General features: G+C 31.0%; 1 protein-coding gene across 3 annotated transcripts in view; it reads right to left on the reverse strand.

The window, feature by feature from the left end:
- LOC113551894 (cell adhesion molecule 3-like) overlaps positions 1-18765 on the reverse strand; it is a 405828-nt gene extending 387063 nt beyond the window's left edge. For 2 of the 3 annotated variants that reach the window (XM_026954455.1, XM_026954456.1), the window contains exon 1: positions 18240-18765. The gene's annotated coding sequence lies outside the window, so the exon portion shown is untranslated. Of the gene's footprint in view, positions 1-11285; positions 11338-18239 lie in introns of those variants that run through there. The other variant, XM_026954457.1, reaches the window with a different exon arrangement.
- Between the last annotated feature and the right edge of the window lie 4432 nt (positions 18766-23197).

Genomic DNA, 23197 nt, shown 5'->3' on the forward strand with positions numbered 1-23197 from the left:
AAAAAAAAATTGTTAGTTTAATGTTTTACAATTTTTCTGTAATTTATTTGCATAAAATTATAATCTATTGTTTTATAATAAAAAAACACAATTTCTAAATTCTTCTGTAATTATAATTTGTTCCATAAAAACCATAATTTATTATGTACAGGACAATAATATAATATAAATTATATCAGTTTAATATAATACGTATTACTTTTGTATTTTTAGTGCTATATTTATATAGAAACGTTTGAATGTGATTTTTTTTTTTATAAAACTTAATTTAAAAATATTTTTAGTGCACAAATTTAAGCAAAATTATGACTATTGTATTTTTAATATTACAATATTCAAACTAACAATTAACAAATAACATTTCTCACATCAAAACGTACCTGTTCAGTGTGCAAAGCGCAAGTTTGAGTCAAATTTTGTTTTTTAATCAACTCGAATTCATCGAAAGATTATTTTTCGTTCGTATCTCTAACGAGTCTTACAATGACATAACACTATAATAATCCCAATAGACATATATTATAGAAATTACACAAGTCATAATTACTTATTTTATATCTAAACATTACCCTATTGATTATAGAATAAAGACAATAATTATTCAAAACTTCTCGTAAAACTTTAGGGTCCGTATAATATCTAACGAGTATCATGCCACGCCACGCACAATACTAGATGACATTTAAAAAAGTCAGTAGGTAGATATTTATTTGAAACAATATAAAAATATTTTTTCAAAAACATTTTTTTTTTATTATTATAAACGAATATGTGTCGTAAATTGGAATTTTTTTCAACGGTTTTTGCTTCGACATCATATTATTAATACATCTCTGCATTTTTCAATCTAACGATTTGCAGAAATTTCCATGCTTCTTTGACGCTAGTCTTCGTCTTTAATTCTTCATATGAGTTACATACTTTCATATTAAGAGGTCGTTATGCCCGATGTGAAAAGAAATTATGAAATCAAAAACCCAAAGTATAATTTTGTTTTTACTAGGAAAAAATATCACAGACTTAATAAAAACATGTCGTTAAAAAATAAAATAAAACAGAAACCAAAACAAACATTTTTATATAATTTCCTGACGCTTAACGTTAAGTTTTTGTAGAAAATTAATCATTTTTTTTTTTTTTTTTTTTTTACTTTTCATATTGTACATTTCTATTAAAAACCATAAATAAACAATAAAAAAAAAAAAACAAATATTTCAAGTATAAATAAACACACTCACTTGGTTTTCGATTGATCATGCTCATCTCTTGATGAGACAAACATAAAGCGTGTAACACACCATTATTATTTAAACAATAATATAAAATATATAAATTAAAACACTTTTAACCTGTGGGGCGTTGTTTTCATTAAATTGTTAAATTCACATCGCAATATTTAACAGAGCATTATGATAATATATACGGTCTTTGGCGGTCGTGTAATTAAATCATATTATGATATAAAAATAAGCGTCGGTGCAAAGTCAAACGCTCCAAGGTATTATAATAGTCGCATAATACATTTTTTTTTATCTTCCACCACCCTCGAACCGAACCGGTCGACAATCACTCAAAAACTTTTAATAATAGTAATCATTGCAATACGTTACGCGTTTTTCGGTATTTCCGTCAATTTGCATTTAAAAAAAAAAAATGAAAAAATCGAATCTCTGTGACAATAAATTAACAATAAAATTTAAACAAATATTTTATTTGAATTTCGGAGGCCGTCGAATCTTCGCTTATAAAATTTGAGCGTTTAGAATATCATGTCGAGAGGATTCCAAACATGTCGTTATCAGGAATTTCTTGTAAATAAAACGTTTTAATATTATGTAGACTTAATATTGTTTAGTTTTCATTGCATATTTAAAATACTGAAGCGTAGTGAGCTAACGATGTTTTACAATACTATTAGTCAGTATAATGTGCGTGAGTGTAAATAACGTGTTTTTGAATTATTCCGTAAAACAAGAACCAAAAAAAAAAAAAAAAAATGAAATCCAATATAGCACCCACTAAGTTATAGAAACAACTGTGCGCGTATCAGAGTTAAGACGGAATTGAATTAGGCGAATCTCTTTCTATTAACGTTTGTCGGTGTTCTACTTATATCCACGGACGGTATCGCGCAGTGATTTAAATCGAATTCAACTGTTTGCACGGCTAAACAATGTAAGGGATTAGTGTAAGGATCGTTATAGATTTCCAGTCGTAGGTATTCAGCCAAATTGCAATGCGGCGGCGTCGACGGTAGTGTATTATATAGGTGTGTGTGTATGTGTGTGTGTGTGTGTGTGTGTGTGTGAACGCGTATTATATTACAGTTACAAATCACAGCCCTCGTTATCGGCCGAACGTCTTATATACGTACAATATTATCTTTATTATTAGTGGTATTACTATAATAATATATAAGCGCGTGCGCGTGCGATGCGTTTTCACTTTGTTTTTGTTATTGAGATGATAAAATCGACACGAAATCGTTCGGTCTTCCGTCACCGTCATCAGAATTTCACTTTAGGACGGTATTTTATTTTAAAATTAAAACGCCTTCGGAAGTATACTCGAATCGAGAACCGTGCGTTTACATTTCCTTTTTTTTTTCTATTTTTTTTTTTTGTTTTTTCATTATCCATTTAAAATTAAACGAATTCAACGGCAGTTAATATTATAGGTAATAAATTGTTTTTAAATTTCCCACATTTTTTTTTTTTTTTTTTGAGTAGAAACCCCCTCGTAAACCCCATACAATATACGCGTAAACACGCGCGCACGCGGCGATCGTCTGTAACGCGCGTGAAATGCTCTGAACGGAAGACACCTGCTCTCGACCATTTGAAACGTGGATGCATTTTAGTCGGACCACGCACGACCGTAAAGGTCTAAACACGACTTTTATTAGCCGTAAACGCCTCCATAATAATACTCTCGCCGTGTGGGTTCTTCATAAACGATTTTACCGTAAAAGCGGTTTATACCGCGTGTCCAATGCCGTCCCTCACGTTCCCGTTTAATGTTCGCTTCACGCCGCGCGCGTGTGGCGTAGGTCTGCGCGTTTACATATTCCGGTCCATTTAAAAAATTGAATTGTCCGGTAGAACCCATCGGTAGTATACCTAAATATGTGTGTGGAGCCCGAGACGCACATATTATTCAAACGGCTCTGGCATATATTATATACATATATATATATATATGTCGGAATTGGCGTACAACATTTCAATGCAAATTCGAAGCTATTATGTTATACAACTATATATATATATATATATATACGCGTTTTAATAATTCGATGATGCACACCAAATTATTATATATTATAAGCCAGAAATTTTCATTCGACTCAGGTTTTCGACAATAACGACACGAGTCTCGTGTGTGCGTACTGCTTTGTTTCGGAAAACAGAATAAATAATGTACTCCTCTATGATAAGACAGTAAACTTTTACGTTTTCTCTACGAAAAAATGTATAAGCTATATTATGTAACAGGCCTCGATAAAATTTAAATAGGCCTACATCCGAAGAACCTCCACAAAAAGTGGCTCTTACGCGAATTTTAAAGAAATAGTTCTATTATTTGAGATTCAACCGATAACCGATTGATCGATTAATTGATCAATGTTTGACAGACGAGGTTTAAAAATTACAAAGTAGTATTATATAGAAATTAACATTTTTTTATAAGACAAGTACACTTAGACGAGTGTACTCGTATATTCATCGCCGTATTAAATATTTATACATCATGGCGAAATTTTTACTACACGTAAATTAAATATTATATTTTAAATATGAATAAGGCCAGACAATTTCGTATACATTTCTGCACGTAAATCTGTACGGAAATTCTCAAATTTGTGTAAGGTAAAGCACTACACAGAAAACGACCTACATAGAAAAATCTAACATATTATCTAAACATTTTTGGTTTTATTTGAACGGCGAGTTGATAAACTAATACATCATTAAAATTGAAGCTATTTGACATCAGCTAAAAACTAAAGAATATCCAAACATGATTAGTATTGTAAACATAATATTTTTATGCATTTAGAATAAAAATGTTTTTGTCGTCTAAAAGGTTTCGGTACAGTTTCAATCGTTAAAAATTAAATTGGAATAATCAATTATATGCAAACACAGTATACCATAAAAATAATTTCATTTTGCGGTATTTCATTTGTTTACTGCATGTTTTGAGATTTGAATAATATAGAATTTAAAATTACAATATTTGAATAAATTATTGCAAATGATTCAAATTAAAACTCTTCTTAAAACGATTTTTTTTATGTTTTTAGTTAATTATTTCAAACATATTTTAATGTACATTGAAACTGAATAAACTTTTTAAATGAAAAACAAACTGTTGTGAGTTTATAAGTATTTCAAATTATTTATAAATCATATTTTATGATCACTTAAGTATTTTTTTTTTCATTCGATTAGTAGCTATTAATTATTATTATTATTACAATTGAATACATATTTAAAAATGTTTAATTTGTAATAGATACTATAAGATTATCATAAAATGACATCCACCCAAAGTCCCAAAGTATGTATACTTTATAACAGATATAATTTAAGGTTTTTAAAACATTGAATTACTATTTTAGTGTGACCTATAATAAAATAAAAATACGGAAAACTTAAGTTACCCAACTAAATATAATAATAAAATAAAAAAATGTTCAATCATATTTTGATGCTGCTGGAAATGTCAATAAGTGTTTTTTTCACTTTTGTAGTATGTTGTTTTATATCTGAAAGTTCACTGTGTCCTATAGAAAATACCGATTTACATAGTGTACAAAGTAATTTTCTATCTTCATCAGTAAATTTAAAAATAGTAATACTGATTTTAAATTTGGAATGAAACTCGCTGAAAACGCACTGTATTTTTGGCATTCGGAAAACAAATTTTTATCGAATCGTACAGTACATTTTAGATCACACCATTGCGGTCACTTCGCCACTACCGAGCTATCTGATGTCTGTTCTATGACTGTGACCACACCGAATGTCTGCCGCGTAGTCGACAATCGGGTACAAAATAATACATTCATTACAAATAATATTTATACTTGCACATAGTTATAATATTGTGGATATTATAAAATATAAACAAATATAATTATTATAGTCCACAACACACACACACACACATACACGCGCGCATTTTTACAAAAAACTGGTTGCGGCGGGTGAGATTGTATCTGTTTAGACGACGACGTCGCCACACACCGGTATTATAATAATAACAATATTAGTTTTATATCCCCTGCGCGCAGAAATTAAAATTCTAAATATACTATAGAAGAGTATAGATTCGATTATTCTATTGAATATCATCATACACAAATATCGTATAAAAAACGATTTTTTATGGCATAAATTTCAAAAATGTTTAATGAGGGTAGTATGAGGGGGAAAACGCGATTGAAAAGGACTCGAAAAAAGAGAAAAAATGCAACAACGGAACACAAATTTTGAGATACGGGATGATTATGTTTGAATTAAAAAAATAATTGTTTTTCCCCGCTTGTGTAGGTACAGGACAACTAATAATTTTATAACGATATTAATACTGTACACAATATTATGTGGATATCGGTGGCTAAAACGTGGCTCAATTCCAATACGTCATCGCAGGCGTATTAGGTATAGTACATTATTCCGATTAAAATACATACTTTTTATTTTTTATTTTTATACGACTGGGAAATACGATCAAACATTAAATATTAATTACCCACTATTGGCTTAAAACGGTACACGAGTAGCTGCCAGCAGGTAGTATAAATTTGTTTTTTTCTATTTTCGATTTGTTTTTTCTTATAATAACCTACCTAACATTGTTCGATGGTATGTATATTATTGATTCACAACAATTTACTGGTCAGCGGCTGTTATTTCCTTTAAATGTTACGTGGTGATCAAAATATGATGTCGTTATTTTGGGATACACACAGTTAAATACACAATACAAATTCTTGTAAATCGTTTTTCGTTTTGTTTTCACATTTATGTAATAATTGTAGTTTTATCTCTGTTGTCGACATTATAATGATTTTTTGCATTGTATGTATTTACCAAAAAGGAATCTAATGAAGTTACATTATTTTCGTGTATTTACTACTTCTGTAAAACACTTTATACAAATATAATTTTTAATGTATTTTAAAATATTGAAATGTCCCGGATTGATTCTATTATAGTATAGACTACAGGATAGATAATTTTTTTAAGCAGATCTATGTATCTAATCATTCAAAGTCAAAATGTCACTCTCATATTTATCAGACAATTCGATTTACGCTCGCCGGTTGCATAGTAGATGGGATTTATTCAGAGCGTTCTTTCTCTGAATACGAATTTCCCAACATTTCACGTAACAAAGAGTTATTATTATTATTAAAAAAAAAAAAAAAAAAAAAAATGACTTTCGAGTCCCTTTGAAGATCGTTTAGTATTTGAAAGCAAAGTTCGCTTGCAATGTCTTGTCGAGACTAGAATGATTTCAAGATGATAGGTAAAACAAAAATATTACTATTATCATTGTATTGTACCTATGGCAATGTGGTATACCGAAAATGTAGTTTTATATATGTCAGTTAAATTAATGAATTATATTAAATCTACTATGCGCATACAATTTTAGTTGAAGGAACGTCAAAGATCACAGTACAGGGATTTCGTGATTAATTAGAATGGCCGTGAGTTTATAATACAATTTTGAAGTTATGACGTCTGCAGTGTATCTGACATGGCTTTTTTATGATTATCATAATGGAAATTTAAGTTTTTATAGTTCTTATAAATATTTAATATACTTGGAAATAGCAATTAAAACATTAATATCGTATATGAAATAAAATATGCATCTGTACAGTATTGTTTATCAAATTTTAAATGATATAAAACAGTGTGTTTAGTTTTATAATTAATGCGTGTCTCAATGACTTTTAGATATTCAGACTAATTTCGTACGAATTTAAACCGTTTTATATAAAACTATCATTATAATATTGTAACCTTATAATATTTAAGTGTTTATTGAATTGATCTGCATGTTTATTTTTAATATCTAAGTGCCTTATGAACCTGTCAAAATAATGATATTTTGAAAAATATAATTCAATAATTTGGATGTTACCTCTATGTGACCCATTTTACATTTTATAACAAACCAGAAAACTAACCTTAGAATGTAATAAAAATTAGTGATATTGTAGTATTTTTATACTAATTAATAACTTCTCGAACATTTACGTATAAACAAATTATTATACAGACATGATGAACGACGTAATACAACATATTATTATACCTAAATTATATTATTTTGATGTGCATTTGTACTGAGTACAATAATATTATATTTCCACTATAGCCCGAATATAGTGCTGTCATATAATATATTCTAATATAATAATAATATGATATGTAAATGCATATTGCCAAATATATTATCAAATTTGATTATTACTAGATCAAAATAACTTTTGAAGTCATTTTCATATCGATAATACCTAATAGACGTCTGATGTTTCAAACGGTTTTCCTATTATAAACGATGGTATTCAGTATTTACGCGAAAATATGTGTATAAAAACATAATTAAAGTAATAGTTGAATAGCATAAGTTTCCACAATCTAAATGTCTTAAATAATAATAAAGTAAAAGAAATCGTTTAATGATAAATTGTTTTTGTAAGATTTAAGTTTAAAATGCTTATAAATTAATTTATGTACAACATATTTCTTTTAAATTTAATGAATACAACTAATGAGTAATGTTGTATTATACTTGTATAAGATTTTTTGTATTAAAATAATAATGTTATACATTTTTGACTACAAGATAATATTACCAATGTTTTTCGATTTTTATGATATTCTTCAAACTTTAAAAGCTAATATAAAATATGTCTTGATATTCCAGTAATAACGAATCGAGGAATCTTGTATTAAATTTTCAAGCTGTTTGGCCGAATGTAAACATTTAAATGTATAGAAGACAAGATTAAATATTTTGAAAATTTCAAGTCCTACGATAAATTATTCGTTTTTAAATTACAACGAAATAATAAAATACATTTTGTCAAAAATGTGTGCTGTACGAATATCCCAGTATTCCCGTATTTTATTTATTTCTCCCAACTATTAATAACGATGCCGGTACCGGATGAAACTCTTTTACTTTTGATCTTCCATTGTACCAAGTAGATTCAATTTGCTACAAGAAACATTGATCGTAGCACGTGTTCTGTTACCAAAAGACAAAAATAACAGACTAATAAATAATATTATATATATATATATATATATATGTTTGTGTACATCGATTTTCTTTGGAATAATCTAATATACTCCATAAACGTATATCATCTATACACGTTCAATTTCTTTATATACAGTTTTGAGTTCAAACACGAATCGCTTATTTAATAGGTAAGCAGTGGTTATCCCGAGCAAACATAACTGACATATTATAGGTACGCTGCAAGACCGTTTGGAAATATTGAAAAGAGTCAATATCAAAGTGCCGTTATAGCGCAGTAGTTACGTTTGTTACTAAAAACCAATATATTCACGTTCGCAAAATATTCAATAAACCTACGACCTTTTGATGTAATATTCTAATACACCTACACTCGAATCAGTTGCGATTTAATTAATAGGTAGTTTTATTTGATTATATTTCATGGTAGGCGTGTTTACCGACCATAATACCCACCTAAAGTATTTCAAATAAATACCAACTAATATGTTTGCGCGTTCCATGTGCGTGTACCTAATTTGTTTTTGATTCGTAAATAGTGTGTAAAGTCGATGAAATACGCGCGCGCGCGAACAAATAATACGCACTCTGCCAGCCGCGTACAGTTAAAATCAAAGGATCCCGCGCCCACACCCCATCGACGTGTATTATTACCAGCCAATGATAAATGATTAGTATAACCTAATACGTTGTTGAATGTGTATATACGCTGCAGAGTACTCACTCGTCCGGCGCGCGTGGACCGGGTCGCGGGGGTTGTTCGGAAAACTTGTTTGCGGTATAGGCGCATATTATAATTGCGGTATACCGCATGTATATATGTCGTATTCGTATATTGTTAGATTTTTATCGATTTCCCTCTGGCAGACCGAGACGCCGCCGCCGTCAATGATTTAACACGTTTTTCCAACACACACACACAACGGGTTACCAGAACACACGGAGGCGGATATAATGCGGTGGTCGGATATACGACCGCGAAGAGAAAAATGGAATGAATACGCGCGTGCGAAGGAGGAAAAACACAATACAAATAATGGACGATAAACAATACGGCTCGTAAACGAAATCGTTATTGACAATCGGTGCATCTTCCGACTTGCGATGTTTATTTAAAATAATTAACAATAAAAATGTTTTGTATAGAAATACGTGTTTGGCGACCGCGGTGGCTGCAGATGACAGAATAATATTTATGACGCGCCTTCGACAGAGTTCGTTATTCTCTCCATATTGTAATGGTTGGACTTTCTTGGCACAATTTCTTTCGTGTATTTGGAGTTCGCGCGAAAATAAGTATTTCCTACTATAGAGTGTAAAATATGTATTACATAGCAGTAGGCGCGTTTCCTCGTTTTGACTTTCGTATCGATAAATTATGGTCTTAAATGCACTCGACCGATGTCTGTGTTTCTCGACAATCTATTTACACGGAAAACGAAATAAAATTACGGAGATAAAATAAAAAATAAAAAAAATCAATTCACTAAATTATGTTTGATCTTAGACATTAAAAAGTCAATCGCATCGATGATGACGAAATCGACTACTTTTCCCCCTATATAATAGCAAGTACAGAGATGTCTGTGTAGTGTCTACGGTCATACGATTCAACGGCCTCGCGCGACCACACGCATCCAAATTCTGAGAAAATAAAATGTACAGACGGAATATCCTGCAACGAGATGAGGCATATAATCTCTCAACGCCGCAATGTCTGTCGAGACGATGTATTCGACGCGACAAGTATTTATTTTGTTTTGTTGTTATCATTATTTATTTTTTGTTCCCGGGCGATTTTCACCCGTGGCAGCCGATCTAAAATGATCTTTTCCGCTACTTGTTGGCTATTGTGGGGAAAATATCTTGACAGGCCAATGATCGAACGAAAGCGGATAATATTTCTAAACACAATATATACATTTACGAGTATGAGTGCTTATACCTAAAGGATATGGGAATACTGACAACCGGACTTCCTCGAGTATCGTAATATTATAGCTATTTCCGAAAGTAGGTACACCATATATATATTATTATATTCGTATATAATAGCAGTTTCTCTTTAATTTTCTTAACGTTGATCGGATGACTGAACTTTGGAATGTATTCGATCGCAGTAAATCGTATTAATTCACTCGTGTTAATGGCATTGCGTTAAACGTATGAAAATACACTATGCGTAAAAATTAATGTTCCGAATGAAAAATAATTACCTTTAGGTAGAAAATATGCACTCGAAACCCGATTTTGTATTCGACGTGACTTTTCTACGAGAGATGTCCAAACACTGCGAAGTATGATGACAATTTTGGCATTAATCATTAATATTAAAAATCAAGTAATAATCACAAAAACTATAATTATCTAATATAAAAAATGTAAAATGTTTGTTCAAGAAGATGTCGTGCCACTCGTAACCGTATGTGAGGTCTTGGAATTACTATAACGAATACCATAACAATAATTAATAATATGTACAGCTTAAATATTAGAGTTAAATGACCTATTGTAACTAACTTACAGGTAAAAATATTGTCTGTGGTCTCTAGCCAGTGTCTTACAATACTTTAATTTTTATGTTAATTATGATTATTTTTAAATATAATTATTTTACATAGGTACTTAATTCGCTGGCAAAATTAAAATACCGTACAAATTGACAATATAATACAGATATTGTTCTTAACTTTAAGTTTTATAATAGGTCATTTTTAACTCTAATATAAGCTAAACACATAATATTGAAACTGCTTAACGTAAGTATATTTTGGTATGTCATGCGTTAGTACCTACAGCTTTGGTACAGCATCATCTTAACAGCAAAAACAATAGTGTGAATTATTTTTTCATATATCATATATTTATTTATAAAAAATTGTAACATGTACTTCACAGTTATGGTTGAGTAACTGAATATTATGATACATGAAATACTCAACGGATTTAACCTAGCCAGGTCTTCGTTGTTTGACAATAACATTAATAATTACCTCCAATATCAGTCCACGCATTGGTATACCAATTTCAATAATATTATAGAAAATGATAATAATAATACATTATTTACATCATGTCCAAAAATAAAACTGTTCAATGGGTGGCGAGTGCCATCATCGTATTCGATGGTAAACCTCTTCCGGAGTTGAATATATAAGTGTTGTTTCTACAATAAAAAAGCGTCTTTAGACTAAAATAAATAAATAAATAAAATAACGTAATATTGTAAGACTAATACATTCATTGCTTAGGTATCAAAAACCTAACACTAACACATTATCTTTCGTCACATTTGCTGCAGTTTAGTTGTTTTTCGTACCTGTATACCTATTATGTGTGCAAGGCTTGTGCTCTCAATTATTCATGCTCTGGTTGTGATATTGTTTGCTCAGCAATATAATACATTAGTGGTAGTATAACGCCATTTATTTATATTCGTTTTTATTTTCTTGAGTTTGTTTGTATTTGATGGTTATCCACAAGTCGCTTGTCATATATTTTAGTAGCATATATTATTGCATAACTTTCGTGGGATCCGGATTCCGGACCGTTCTCTCCGTTGATATCCAATAAGTACAACCAAAATATTGTATTTTTCTACGATTACTGCAATAAAATTTATTTTTGTATAATAATGATAATGATACACAGTTAGCAAAGTGCATAGTTATATATAAAATTACGAATACATAAAACAGTTGCATGCGTTATAGTTAGACACAGGAATATGTAACAAATAAAAGCGTTCAGTATAGTGCAGTCGTGATGATAGAGATGTGTATTGCATCCGACTACATTTCACCACGAACATCTGTTTAGTATATCATAACATTATCAACATTATTATATCACGATTATGTAACATATTTTGTTCATATTATGTGGTTTTTGTGGTTTATCAGTATTTAAATTTCAAATTACGGGATGATTGTTATTAATGATCTAGTTTATATTTTTTCATTGTTAATCCATGTAAATAGTCTCTCTACATAATATCTCTATGTTAAATTTGTAAATTTTTAAGTGCTTAGAATAAATATAAATTTACATTAATAAGTATTTATACATAATAATATTTTAATAAATAAACTGTCCGTCATTATTATCATTTATTATTATTTTTTTTTTTTGAAATATATTTTCAATATATTGTAATTCTTTAGTAAATAGACGACATTATGTCTTTCAATGTTGAAAATATAATATATTATACTTGGAAAAGTCATTGATTTTGTTCAATTAGTAAATTAAAAAAGTTATATTATGTAATTACTGTAAGGGTTTATTTTTTGTTTAAAGCATTATTTAGTTTATTCTTCGCCTTTTGCACAATATTATTGGTTCATTATTATCATGGAGTTTATGTTTAAATGTTTCGCCCATACAGGATAGTTATCAGAAATCTACACTTTTCCACCTTAAGTAATGACATTTCTAGTGCCTTAGCTGAGTTAGGACACTCAGTTAAACACATATACAATGTAAAGAATAAAAACAAAGGTCCTTTACCTTTATTTTTTGTGGATATTTTAAGACAAGACAATAACAAAGATGCTCTTGACATCAAGTTTCTACTCAATACCAAAGTTTCGATTGAGAAACCTCATAAAAAGGTACGCGGCCCACCACAATGTCACAACTGACAACCCTACGGACACACGCGAAACAATTGCTGCCACGAACCCAAATGCGTAAAGTGTGGTGGTAATCACCCCACGAACGAGTGCTCCAAAGACCGCCATAGTCCACCCAAATGCGCCCTTTGCACAAAGGAACACACTAAAAATTTCAAGGGATGCCCAGTTTACAAAGCTACTTTCAAAAAAACAGTCCCATGAGTCCGTCCAGCCAAGGACTCTGATTCCAACGGCCAGTCCAAGACCAAACATACGGAAGGCACAAAAATTCAATTATCACACACGGAGAATATTATCGCCGACACTATATCAACTTTTATTTCAAACTTAAACTCATTAATTGGTCCCCTTATCTCCCTCGCGTCAATCCTAAACGCACTTAAAGCTAATAGCAGTATTCCATAATCTTATCTCCTTTTCTTTTATCGTTATATCTATAAATATCCTCATTAATTCTATTCAAAAACGTCAAATTGTATTCCTAATAAGAATCTCGATTATGTTACCAAAATATTAATTATTTATTATCAATATTACTTATGTTATAAATTTTAAAATTATCAAATACTTGTAATAACACCCAGTGTGTTGAAACATTTTAAGTTAATAATAAATGAAAAAAAAAATGTTTAAATGTTTGCTTTATGCGTAATTTAAAAATTATTTTTTTAGTCTGATGATGAAATTTATTTAATTTTCGATAAGCACTATGTGAAATTAGTTATAAACGATTTTTCACATCGATTAACTAAAAGCCTATGCACAATTAGCGTATTTTTTCTTCATTATAATAATTGTAAATTGGTTTTTATTCAAGCATCCTTAGTCATGCCGTCAAAAAAGAGTGCATTATATCACCCGATGTTAAAAAAAAAAAAATTGAATTGTGTGATTACAAGTTTTAAAATTATATACTATCCGATAAACAATTATTCATCATTAACTGGTTAATTAAACCGTACTTGACTATTCCTAGTAGTAGCGCGACGAGTAAAATATATATTATACATAATCGAGTAAATATTCTCATGCCACCGATATTAGTGAAAAAAAAAAAAAAACAACTTAATATTAAGTCTTGTGTAATATTAACCAGAACGCTTTATTATGACATCAAATTTTATACTATCATTTTAATATTATTATAAAGTTTATTTTACATCGTGTGAAAACAAAAGATTGGTGATAAACGAACATTTTTTTCTCACAGTAGATAACCGTAAGTCACGAGAATCTGTAATAATAATATAATATAATAAAAGCCTTGGCTATTCGGCGGTTATTGTTTCGAGATGAAATCTCCGTGTTAACAGCCCCAATAATGTAGTTAGTCACCGTTCGTGTATAATTTTATCGTTTTATTTTTTTCTAAACTTCAAAAATATTATAAGCGTACAAATCAATGGACGCGATGTTTGTTTCTCGGTATTTCCGCCGTCACGTGTGATCGTCAAACGGAATGAATTCGCCGTCGTTATAATCAGAATAATCAGACGATTTCACGCCGAGAAAATGGACAAGTAAACTTGTCGTGTAACAAATCCAATTGAGCTGCGATTATAATGGTCGCGTTATTATAATAATAATTTAGTCACTGTATAGGATTACCATAAATTTAATACTACCATCGTAGAGTGGATGATTATGCGAGTGTCGTAGTGCTGAAACGTAAACTAGACAGGAAAAAAACGCGTACACGACGAGGCCTGAAAATTCACAACTCAAACATTTTAATGTGGGAAACGACGATCGACGCTGAATATATAGTTCACCGCAACAATTTGAATAAATTATACTGTTTTCACGCGCGTAGGGGATAAAAACACGAGTTGGAAAATTTTAAACAAATCGGTACCCCGTGCAGCACAATAGTAATTTTTTGCAATATCTGTTTTGCGGTCCTAAACAATTATTATTGTCTATCACGGTTTCAACGGGAATCCAATTTCCCGGGAACCGCGATCGCAGTCGTTTTATAAAACTGCGCAAACAAAAGATGGTGATCAAAAATAAAAATAAAATAATAACAATAATAATAAAATCAATGAAAAACCGTTATCCGTTTTACTCTTAGAAACGTAAAAAAATAATCAAAGTCGGACGGGATACACGGACTTCGAAAACAATTATGAGCGAAATTCTATTAAGTCCAAGCTTACCGACATTTCCCTTCGACACGCGTCTCGACGGTTTACGGGGGTTTTTCTTTGTGCTTACACAATCCGTCGAGGAGACAATCCAGTAAGAAACACCTTTTTCGACGTACCACCGTAGACACGCGTTGATATAGCCGATTGCACGAAAATGCGTACCTTCGACCCGAAAAAAGTGCGTACAAAAAACGAAAATAATAATATGTAAGAGGAATCTTGCACTCGGTTAGAGAGCACTACAGCTCATAAGTATCCGAAACGAGCGATTTAATCGATTTCGATCTAAAAAAATAAATAAAAAAAAAACAAAAAAAATAATTGAATAAAAATAATACATCAAACGCGTAAAATCGTTTTATTCAAAATATGACGGGCGGGCGGGACGGTGTTCACGCATTTGACGGTACGTTTTGACCGCTCGTTTTTGAAATAAAAACTTTTCGTCCGTGTCCCGCCTCTGTCGCGTTCGGAAATCATTTTCACTACGGCCGACCGATCGAGTAAACTATGACATATTCCAATAGTCACGTTTATAACGGCGCGAGTGATTCGGAATCATTTAATCACCGATCGGTACGTTCATAATAAACGGTTCCGCGAAAAGGGAATTACGGCGATACATAAAGGAAACGCGTAATCCATTAATTATACATTTTAGTTATACTCGCGTGTAGTTGATCGATTTGTTTTGATTGCGCATCGACAACACTCCCCCGTGAAAGCCGTTTTGATTTGGAGTTTTTATTTTTTGCCGTAAATAAACGTTAATATTAAAGTTCTAAGAATTAATGTGTAACATTTAATTAATTCGTACAAATTTTGTAATATCAAATTTTCAAATTCGCTCGATTTTACGAGTTACGGTCATCAATGTTATATTATTATAATAATATATATGAATATTAATAAATAAGTAAATATTATTATTATAACTGTAGCGAAACGGTTCGGCAAACACCGCGTAGACGTGCAGATTTTTTTCCATTTAACAATAACGATACGTACACTGACTATAAACATAAACTTACAAATAATAATAATGCGCGAGCCAACGTTTCAGCTGAAACAAAATCGTTGTTTTAATGAAATAACAGTTTCGGATTTAGCGCTTAGGAAACAATAATAATTGTTGATGAATGGTATCCTCGGCGTTTTCAGCCGGCCGGTACAGCGGACGTAATTCATACATTATATCACATTGTCCCGGCCTGTAACAGCTAATAAAATCGAACTTTGGCGTGGCGTTTCGCCGTATAATTGTTACGGCCGCGTACGACTATAATAATAATATTATATCGAAGTGGTGGTGTTTGACAAAATATCAAAGCAACGGATTTGCAGGTGAGCGGTTTATCTATAAATCACTCTCTATGATATGCACAATCGTAATATACAGTTAAAATATGAGATCATCGGATTTCGACGAACCAGGTCATACGCTGTGGCGTACCTATCCAGTGCACATTATGTATATCGTTTGAAACCATCAAAATTACAAATAAATCACAATATTACGCTGTTATGTTTTATAAAACAACGCGCATTTTTTTTACAAGTAACGGAAATTTACATAATTGTATTAAATTATTTAATCTAAATGTGTTTAATTTCAAAACTTTATTAATTACACAATACAAACGATATTAATTTTATTGTTAAGATTTCCATTCTACTCGAAAAACTGAGTAACGTTACAAAATAATTATACGAAATCATTTAAATGAATAAAAATAAAACTGATTTCACCGTAGGTAGTTTATTTGCCATGGCCAGTACGTGAATAGGTAACAGTTAAAATAATTCTTTGCCTATTGTGATCTCAAAAGATATGCTAGTTATATATATATTATTTTAATGGGTTCAACGTGAGATATTTAGGAACTTTATTTTTAGTATTAACATAATTTCACACAGACCTTTTATATTATTTATTATTTGTATAATACGATGATGAGCGATGACATTATTTATAATACTAAACGATAAAATCGGTATAACGTTTTTATTTTTCAAAAAAGTACACAAACTTAACTTGTACAATAAGCTGTTTTAACTTTCAACAATTTATAGGTTTATGATAATTTTAAAATTGGCACTTTTCACTAATGCCGCGGTAACTACTTTTTATGTGATCGGAGTTTCCAAACATTTTAATATGTATATTTGCTTGAAACATGGTAACAACTAGGCCCGTCGTCTATGAACAAAAATCGGTATATACCTACAACCTACCGTTTTTCGTCGTGATTGGCATTGCACAAAATATGTATTTTTTAAAATTATTATTACGGCACGCGAGTTCTCGTCGAAACGATTTCTTACGCGCAACTATAACACCGTGTCTGCGGGTTGAATAAAATTGACTTATTTTTTATTCATTTGACGTTAACCGTACACAGCAAACGGAGCGATACGAAACGCATTTGATCAAAGTCGACGAAGACTTCGTGAACGCTATAATATAAAAACCACCCCGTTCGCGTCACGAATCCACTCTGATCACCCCGCCAATGTGTATATAATAGTATCAATGACAGCACGAAATACCATGACGTTTTACGATTAAAGCCAACGGCTTACCTGACGGCACTATTTCGTCGGCACTTTAAATGTTTATAGGTAGATAATATTATACGCATAGCGATCGTACGCATTGTCTCGTCATCTCGATCGCTATCCGACGACCCGCGTCGGAACTACCGACGAAAGACATAATAATAACAATAATATATAGAAATAACGACAGCCGAACGATTCGAATCGATTTCCGGTTTATTATTCGCTTTTCGAGCCGGGGAGTCGTTCTCGCATGCGATAAATAATAATTATGATTACAGTGATACAATGAACGGGACGTATTGTTATCTTACCGGAGATCTATAAAACGGAATAGGCATCACTGCGTCAACCGTAGAAACGCGTCATCGAAGGGAATAATATACGAAACGCGTTTACAAGGCCGTACCTGTGGGGGGTTCAACCCCCCGAAATTTTTTCGTGTACCTATAAAGTGTTAGAATAAAATTAGAACAATTTTTTTTTAGCTTAAGCCCCCTCCTCCCCTAACCCCGGAAGTTAATTTCCAGTTACGGCCTTGCGCGTTCATAACGTTATATATTATCTTATTGTACAATATATACGTCGTTAAAATACTTACTGATTGGTACGGATAATTAGATCGCGCCGCGGAACACTGCGAACACACTCGTCAACACTACATGGATCGGCGGCGGCAGAAGTGGAGTGCGGTTTGTGAGTGCGATTAGTAGTGCGGTAGGCGCGAAGACGACCGGATGAATATGCGATGGTGTTTTATAATATTATGTCTCGTCGCGACGAGTGGACTGAAATCGCGGTTAGGCTCGATGTGGAGATTTCAACGCGGACCAGTGGTATTTATTTTTCGTACGTCACATGGGGACCTCACGGGCGTATTTCCGGTGATGTCCACTTGTCGGAGAAGAGGAACCACCTGAGTCGACGCCGCCGGACGACGATCAAGGGCGACGGCCCCTCCCCGGATGTGAGTGATGATCCCGACCGAGGACGCGGAAGCAGAGCGATTCGGCGCGGGTGATCGAGAGACGAAAACGCGATAGCGAGAGAATGTTGTGTAGACGATCGCGATCGAGGACGTGAGAGGGTTGAGAGGGAGCGCGACGGCGACGGGCACGACCGAGCTGCGTACGGTCCCGATGAAACTGATGTACCGCCACCGGCGGAGCGGTAGTCGTCGGCGTCGTAGTCGGCGTCGGGCAACGGCAGAGCGACGCGACGGGATTAACGAAATCTGCACGCGGTTCCGCGTGTCGCCGACGCCGCCGCGGATTTTCGGCCGGCCTACATAATGTGATATTGTTGTGTAGGGACCGGGACGACCTACCCCACTGCGAATCAAACGCGCGTAAGTACGTGCCGCGTGTACGAGGCATCGTTGTTGACACGAACAAACCTCCCGTGCGCCGAAACCCGATTGTTCGGAACGCACGTTTTCCGAAAAGAAAAAAAAAATAATAAAAATCTTCAATAATAATGATCCACAGTAACAGATTTTAAAACGTTATCAGAGCTATACATCGAATTCGTTTTGAAAAAAAATTGAGGCGAATTAAATATTTGTGAAAACACGTGTGTCTCACCCTGTACTGGCGCGCGGGGGGGGGGTGTTTATTAGTTTGTATTCGCGCAATGTTTTTTACAAAGCTTATGCAAGAGGTTTTTTTTAATGTCACGTAGTAAGCTTTTTGAATCGTAGTGGTTTCATATTACAACATTTTATACGCACAATTTATAAAGTAGGTACAATTATTTTTCATTGATTCTACGACGAAAGTAAGTGGATAGTATACAATATGCATTATCAGATGACAGTATATTTTATTTATTTATTTTTAATTCAGAGACACAATTACCTAAAAATCGTAAATTAGTCACTTGAAATGTTTTTTTTTTCACAAAAACATTATTATCGATAACTAAATTATCGGAAAATTTAAATCTGCGTGTGATCGCGAAATTGTAAGTACCCCAAAACCTCTAAGAAACTGGTTACTTTTTAAAAAAATAGTAAAAATAAAAGTTAGAAAAAATAGTTCAATTTTTATTTTTATGTTTATATTTTTTCTCTATTTTTTTCTACTTTTTCTATTTTCCAATTTCAAATTGGATATACTTTAACTGTAGTCACGGTTGAGATGTATCAGTGATCAGTGATGACAAAAATACTCTTAAAACTTATTAGCGTATTAATTACAAACACGATTATAAAATATAAAATGTGATATTGCTTAATAAAAGTGATTATAAAACACTAAGTTAAAAGCATGATAATGATCAACATGATGTTATAGTATACTATCAGACTTATAAATCTTCGAATTTCGAATTTTCTTTTGTAAATATTTTTTCCGTTTACCAAAAACGTACTGACTGATCGAAAAATTAAAATAATAAGCATTTACTTTCGATGGAATATTTTTTTTACTCACCTCATTAGACTCTTAACATATATTTATTTATATTACGACTAACGGATATAATAAATAATAAATTTCGGCCCAGTCATTGTGACAAATGATAATAGACCGTAGTATATTGATATCACGACATGTGATGGCCACTAACGTCGTCGTCAGTTGTGATTTCATATGTTATTAATTTATATTCGCCATGATTAATTTATAAACTATACGCAACGAAAACTGAAAATCATAATAATTATGGAACATTATAAATATAACAATAAATGTTCGCTGAAATTGAAGAAATATTAAATTGAGAAATATGTAGTTTTACATCTTTTATTTTTATTTGCTTCCCTCTTAATACACCGCGGTGAGGCTGTGTCTTACCTGCGCTCACTTTTCGTGCTTCCACTTTTGATTTGTGAAAAATCTAATTCACATTTTTTTTTACAATTCCATCTCTGAAAATGAAAATAAAATTCTTATATTATACTTACCTCTTTATTTTTCTTATTTTATTAAAATACCACGGTTACTTTTCGTTGGTTTTGGTGATATGACGAGCGATTGTGACCTAGAAAATCCGTTTACTCCTTGTAACATTATCCCCAGTTGATGGTTATGACACGTTTTGTATTTTTCATGTTACGATCATACACAGATTAGTATCAGTTTGAGTTCAGATTTATGATTAAATATTATTTTAAAATTTTACGGAAATCGAGAAAACTGCCAGAAATCCTAGGTCCGTGCGTGACTTGTTTTACGAAACATTTTTGATATTTGAGGGAGTAGAGTGCGTCAATCACTCCACTTATCCGACCGATCTATAAGCTAAAACGAATTTGTATTTCATACGAGTGATAATAATAAATTTAAATATAACATAATATTATATTCTATGCGGATCCCGTGACGGTCATTAAAAAAAAAAAAAAAAAACAAAAAAAAGAGGACAAAATCATAATCGTGCTAAAAATGTAATTGCGTTAAAACTTTTTCGTGATAATTTTCTAGCTGGACACAATTTTTAACCCCGCCATCATGAACGTATTATATTACTCTGTAAATAATTAATATCTAAACCACAGCGTAAGACTAATGTTTTTTTTCGCACTATTAAAACTATTACTGCGAGTTTGAATATAAATCGTTAACTGTGGCGTAAAACTCATTAGTATGACATGGTGAAATTTCTACCAAAGTTAATGTTTTATTTGTGCGACGAAAACTGTAGAAAATCAGTAAAGCATTAATTTGTACTGCAGTTATTTAATTACAAGATTTTCAAGCGAATTGTTTAAGATTAAAATAAGAATATTTAAAACTCCATAAAAGTCGTACGTTACATATTTATGACCAGCTCGAATAATAAATATCATTACTGCGTATCGCGTACAAAAAAAAAAAAAAAAAGTATTTAAATTTATTGATAAATAGGTAGTCGTCTAATATAATAAATATGTACAAATATCAACACTGATTATTTTATTTGCAATACATTATTCTTACACCGATGTATATACTTAAAATTTTCACTCAATAATTATATTATATTATCATTATAGAATATTTTTTTTAATTTTTTTTGTTAACTATTTTTAAGATATTTATTGACACGAAATATATTCAATTTTAGTAAGTTAGTAGGTAGTTTAACTCTTTCTCCAGTGAATATCGATTTGAACTCATTTGTTTTGTATAAATGCTTAAAAAACTAATACACATATTAAGTTGTTAATTTATCAATTAAAAAATAGCGAAAATCTATAGTTACAATATTTACTTATAAGCGTTTAATGTTAAAATTTTGATACAATTTGTCAAAATCTCAAAATATGCATATTATTTTATAATTTGTAAATCCTTAAAAATTGTTCTTTTTAAATCTAAGTTTTAAATTAGTTAATACAAATTTTTTTCATAAGTAGCTCATACTGATCTCATAAAATATAAAAGTATATAAACACAATTATTTTTTATAGATAGATTAATAGAAATTAAATTTTGATCGAAATTACTTGTTTAAAAAGTAAATAACGGTGATAGTTATTTTTTAATATTTTTTTATGATTTAAAACTATTATTCTTAGAACTTACCACTTTTACGTATATTATATTGTTATAATTTTTACTATAGTCAATAAAATATAAACTATTTATAAGTACTATGAATTTACTTATACTGTCTTATGATATTTACAGAAAGTTGTTATTGAATTTTGAGTTATATAAGTTGATACAATATGCTATATATATACATAAATAATTATAATATAATAAAATAATTAAATAATATTAATACAATAAATGCAACATTTTTGGAAAAAATTGTATCATCTACAGTAATACTAGAAGTAAAAATAAATTACTTTAATAGCAATATCAAAAAACATATCATGATTAAATATAATTTAATTCAAATTTAATACACCCACAAACCCACAATAGAGACCCCTTTGTCATGTACAGTGGTAATTTTGTTTATTTTATTGTACTTAAATTGTATTAATAATTAAGTCTATGTAGTAATTGCATAAAGTATTATATTATATTTTTACTTTGGTCCTTCGTAGGGAATTATACTTGCAAATATATATTTATATTCTATTTTATATTTATTTTGTCAAAAACCTGTCTGTCATCTGCTTTTAATAAATAAATAAAAAGGTGTTCGAGACAAGACGCAGTTCCGTTCTGCTGTACCGATTCGGTCACTATTATGATTTGAATGATATATCATTGTATAAAAAAAAACAATACTGAGCAAGGAACGTATATCAACTTATTTCACTATGTATATTTTATGTATTAGTTTTAAATGACTGTTGCTATTAGGTAAAGCAGTTTATTTTACTATTGGTAAGTACTAAGTAGTAATACAGTAGATTGAATTATTTTTTTGTGGAAAACATTACATTTGTGAATATCATTACGCATATAAAATATATTAATATAGATAAGTAAGACTGATCCTGCAAATAATGTTATTGAACAAAATAATGAAAATATTTATTTATATATATACTTTTGTCCAAAAATAAAGAAATATACTTGTAGAAAAAAATGTCATCTATGTATTTTTTTAGATTATACGGTGTTAGTAGAATAAATTACTAATTTGGATTTGATTTTCAAGCTTTACGTATAA

This window comes from Rhopalosiphum maidis, chromosome 2, assembly GCF_003676215.2.
Source record: "Rhopalosiphum maidis isolate BTI-1 chromosome 2, ASM367621v3, whole genome shotgun sequence".
Classification (NCBI taxonomy): Eukaryota; Metazoa; Arthropoda; class Insecta; order Hemiptera; family Aphididae; genus Rhopalosiphum; species Rhopalosiphum maidis.